At 38.4% G+C, this 5293-nt stretch overlaps 1 pseudogene across 1 annotated transcript; it reads left to right on the top strand.

Moving 5' to 3' along the window:
- The first annotated feature begins 3319 nt into the window (after nt 1-3319).
- LOC309959896 (mitochondrial import inner membrane translocase subunit TIM14-like) lies at nt 3320-4881 on the top strand (annotated as a pseudogene). The gene is made up of 2 exons: nt 3320-3406; nt 4519-4881. The product of its transcript is annotated as a mitochondrial import inner membrane translocase subunit TIM14-like (transcript).
- The last annotated feature ends 412 nt before the right edge of the window (nt 4882-5293 follow it).

The raw sequence follows: 5293 nt of genomic DNA, 5'->3' as shown, positions 1-5293 counted from the left end.
TGTGTTAGTTTCAGGTGTACAGCAAAGTGATTCAGTTATATATATATATATAATATATATATATATTTTTTTTCAGATTCCCATAGAGGTTTTTGCGTAGGTATAAGTCTTCATTTCTCTTGAGTAAATACCTAGGAGTGGGTTTGTTAGGTCATAGAATAAATGCATGTTTAACTTTATAGGAAATTACCAAACTGTTCTCCAATGTGGCTGTACCATTTTGCATTCCCACCACAAATGTATGAGAGTTCTAGTTTTTCCACATCCTCAGCAGCATTTGACATTATCAATTGTTGGTTTTGTTTTATTTATTTATTTTTAAGTCATTCTACTAGGTATGTAGTGATGCCTCATTGTCATTTTAATTTGCATTTTCCTAATGACTAATAGTGTCAAGCATCTTTTCATGTACTTATTTGCCATCCGTATATCTTCTTCTGTAAAATGTTTGTTCAAATATTTTGCCCATTTTTTCTTTTTCTGTTTTTGATTGTTTTCTTATTATTGAGTTTAGTGAGTCTTTTACATATTCAGGTTACCAATACTTTATCAGATATGTGTTTTGCAAATGTTTCTTCCCAGTGTGTGCCTTGTCTTCTCATTTTCTTAGACTGACTTTCAAAGACCAGAATTTTTTTCTATTTTGTAAGGTCTAATTTATTAATTTGTTCATTTCTACCCAATGTTTTAATCCCATTCCTTTCCATTTCTTTCTAGAATAATCTTCTTTTTCTGCCTCCCATCATGCAGAAGTCTCCCACTTTTTGCAAAAATCTTCACTTGCAGTTATTTCCCACCCTACATTGTTACTGTCCTTTTTCTCCTTCATTTCCCTGCCAAATATTTGGAATGAATGTTCCTTACTACTTAGTCATTCCTGAAATCCCTGAAAATTTGCTTCCATTCACACCACACTACCAAAACTAACCTCTGGATGTCACCAAAAAACCTCTTACGTGTCGATTCCAATAATAGTTTCTAGACCCTAATTCTCTACTTCCTTTTAGCATAACCCTCCTTCCAAAAATTATTTTTTAACCTCTTACTTTCAGCGTTCCCAAAATGCAGATCTAAGGTGTATAATAGCCCCTTAGGGATTAATTCAGTTGTTGAATGCCATGTAAACAAGAGTTTCTTTACTGAATAAATTCAACATTTTTTGGTCTGAATTCAGACAGAAGCAATAAATATGAAATAGGTGTTAAATTATTTACAGGTTATTAATTCCCTTAAATGACTTGAATATCACCATTTGTTTTTTCAATGACTTCGTTGTCGTTTTTTAAAAATCTATACCCCCAATAGCATAAATTTCAGCACAACCCACAACTGATTTTTTAAATTCTGAATTACTAGAGTCCAAATGAGTGAAATTTTACTCTAGCTTTTTCATTATAATACATATGTTCATATATATTATATATTTGGAAGAAATACAATCCAGGAACAATCTCCAAGCACAGGGACAGAAGTAGTTATTAAAATAGCAAAGTTTGTTTCTAATATTTATTAGGGAGAGAAACTGAAATACAGTGAAATAGATTTTTCCCCTAAAAGTAAAATCATAAAGAGGAAGAGCAAAGAAGTTTCAGTTTTGATTTTACCTTATTGGGACCATAAATAGCACACAGTTTATTTCTCTCAAGTATTCCCCTAACCACCACTGTTTTCCTTTCCATTTGCCTTCCCTTTCTTTTTTATTTCCTCTAATTAGCATAATGACCAGACAATATGACTAAATTAAATCATTCCATTTCTCTCAACTCTAGGTCAAGGTAATTACTTCTGGTTACCCTATCTCTTCTGCCAGCTTCCCTTTACCTGCTGAAAAGTCTGCTTTCAGATGGACAGCTCCTGCTTTGTTCTTGGACAGAGCAAAGGCTGAAATTTTCCTGCAGTTCATTAGTGTCATAAGGCCAGGCTAGGGAAATCAGTGCTCTGAGGTCTTGTATGTCTCTAGCATGAGCATATCAGTACATTCTGAGCATATTGGGAGGCAGCATAATATAGTAGAAACAGCTTAGGAGTTAGACCCCAATTCAAATCAAACTTGACTGACACGTAAATAAAGTCAATAAATCCTCTGAGCATGTTTCCTCATCTGTGAAAGAAAGATAAATAATATCTACTTTAACCGGAAACATGAGTAAAGAATCTGATACTTAATAAGTACTCAATACAATTTGGTCCTTTCCTCCCCTCTCCAGCAAATTCTTTTAATTGAGAATAACTTTTTATTCATTTATTTATTTACTTGGCTGCTTCGGGTCTTAGTTGTGGCACACGGGGATCTTTGTTGTGGCACACGGGCTTCTCTAGTTGTGGCATGCGGGCTCGGTAGCCCCACGGCATATGGGATCCTAGTTCCCCGACTAGGGATTGAACCCACGTCCCCTGCATTAGAAGGCGGATTCTTAACCACTGGACCACCAGGGAAGTCCCAAAAATGACTTTTTAAAATGTCACCCTTTCTTGGTCCACTGATGCCAGGCCAATCCTTTCATACTTTCCATAGTGTACACTGACATAATAGTGAGATAAGGGGATATACTGCCTCCTGAACATATTTGTGTTTTAACAAGGACTCTCAGGATAGGAGCTTTTGATGTGGCAAGGGCAGTGCTAGTGGTGATTTCTGTATTATGTTCTGGGAAATCTAAAAGTTCTATGAGGCATCTCAAGAAGTTTCTGAAAACATGGTAACAAGAGACTTATTTCATTTCTGCCTGCTCTGTGACCAACATACACCACCTTGACAATAGATACATTGGTCATCAGCATTCAATTGTACTACTTTGCATATAAAGGGCTTACAATGTTCTATGAAGATCACACAGGAAATACAAGTCTATAAATGAAGTTCAAGGCACCTTGTATATTTTGTCCTGAAATAGTGTACATTTATTATATGAAATAAATTACACATTAACATTAATTTGAAATTCTTTTTGTCAGATTAAGAGTACACATGATCTTTTTTTTTTTTTGGCCGTGCCCCCTGCAGTGGAAGCGCAGAGTCTTAACCACTGGACTGCCTGGGAAGTCCCAAGAGTACGCATGATATTTGACTCAATAATTATACTTCTAGGAATCTCTCCTAGAATACACTCATACGTGTGTACAAATATGTATGTAGAACCGTATTTATTGCAGCTTATTTGTACCAACAAAGACTAGAAACAATTGCTTAAGTATTATAGAATAGTCATACAACAGAATACTATGAACCCATTAAATAATAAACAATTATTAATTAAATAGCAACTACATGCTCAGAACCTTATTAAGTGCTGAAGGAGAATAAAAAGAACTATAAGCCATGGTTCTTATCCTGGAGGAGCTTATGACTTGGTTGAGAAGGGTCAAAGATGCACAGATCCCTGGCTTTAAATTATATGTCTTCTATGTGAGTCAACTTTTTGGTTTGCGTTCTTTTAAATGTTTATTTATTTATTTATTTAGGCTGTGCTGGGTCTTAGCTGCGGCAGCGGGATCTTCGTTGCCGTGTGTGAGATCTTTAGTTGCGGCATGAGACAGACCTCTTAGTTGAGGCATGTGGGATCTAGTCCCTGACCAGAGATCAAAACCGGGCCCCTTGCATTGGGAGCACGGAGTCTTAGCCACTGGACCACCAGGGAAGTCCCTGGTTTCTGTTCCTGAAGAAGAATCTTCTGGACTAGAGGATGGCAAACTACAGCCCATGGGCCAAATCTAACTCCTTGTCTATTTTTTGTAGATAAAATTTAATTGGAACACAGCCATGTCCATTCATTTACCTATTGTCTAGTCTACTTTCCTGATACAGAGTTGAGTAGTTGCAACAGAGATCATATGGCCCACAAAGCCAAAAATATTTACTAACTGGTCCTTTATGGAAAAAGTTTAACTCCTCTTGTAGGCCTTTAAAAAAAAAAAAACCTTTAAAAATGGTTTGGGCACTTCCCTGTGGTGCAGTGGTTAAAAGTCCTCCTGCCAATGCAGGGGACACGGGTTTGAGCCCTGGTCCGGGAAGATCCCACATGCCACGGAGCAACTAAGCTCGTGCACCACAACTACTGAGCCTGCGCTCTAGAGCCCACGTGCCGCAACTACTGACCCCACATGCCACATCCACTGAAGCCCACGTGCCTAGAGCCTGTGCTCCGCAACAAGAAAAGCCACCGCAAAGAGCCCGTGCACCACAACAAAGAGTAGCCCCCGCTTGCCGCAACTAGAGAAAGCCCGCATGCAGCAACAAAAACCCAACGCAGCCAAAAACAAAAACAAATAAATTTGTTTTTAAGAATAAAAAAAAATTTATTTTTTAAAAAAAGCATTGGAGTTAAGGATGGTGGTTTTAAAATATGTCCATAAAGTCTTTGATACTCTTTCCTTTAAAAGATGAAGCTGAAGTGCTGGGGCCCCCGTGTCTGGGTGGTTCGTGCTTGCTGGTGGCAGCCGCGTTGCTTTCTGATGGAGGAATGAAGTTGGTGTCTGTGGCTTGTGGGCTGGAATCAACTGTGCTCTCCCTGGAGGCAGAGGAGCTGGGCCAGAACTACGGCCAATACACTGGTAGTCGTTAGACTGACCACTGCTGCTGCAGGATGTGCAGGCTGTTACGTTTTGCAAGCCATGAAGCATATGGAGCCTCAAGTAAAACATGTTTCACAGTCTATCAAAATCTGCCCTCACCAGTGGCTATTACAGAGGTGAGTGTGAACCCAAAATGACAAAATGGGAAGCAGCATTACTACTACGAGTAAGCCCTACAGCCAATAAAGGAAAGAGATGCTCATTGACATATTATGCATTTAAATCACCCAGAAAAGGCAGGATCTCCTTAGATAACAGTCAAAAATCAATGACGCTAAAGATTTACTAGAAGTTCAAGCTAGAAAATGAAGTATATGTATGATGAATTTTAAGTTCATTTTCATTGATGTATATGAGTACCAGCTTTTATCCTAAAATACCTCAAAGCTGCAAAAAATAAATAATTAAAAATAAAAGATGAAGCTTAATTCTCCTCTCTGTGAGTGTGGACTGAACTCAGTAACTTCCTTCTAATAAATAGAGTAATGTTCAGTGACTCCCCTGGCGGTCCAGTGGTTAAGACTCCACGCTTCCACTGCAGGGGGCACAGGTTCGATCCCTGGTCGGGGAGCTAGGATCCCACATGCCGCACAGTGCGGCCCAAAAATAAAATAAAATAGAGTAATGTGCAAATAAGAGTGTGTGACTTCTGACACTAGATCATAAAAGATGTTTCAGACTTCTCCTTGCCCTCAGATCACTTGCTGGAGGAAAGCCGATT

Source organism: Leucopleurus acutus (assembly GCF_964270905.1).
Source record: "Leucopleurus acutus genome assembly, chromosome: 3".
NCBI classification, from domain to species: domain Eukaryota; kingdom Metazoa; phylum Chordata; class Mammalia; order Artiodactyla; family Delphinidae; genus Leucopleurus; species Leucopleurus acutus.
Note: the sequence above shows the minus strand (reverse complement) of the source record. Positions and strands in the feature narration are given on the sequence as shown.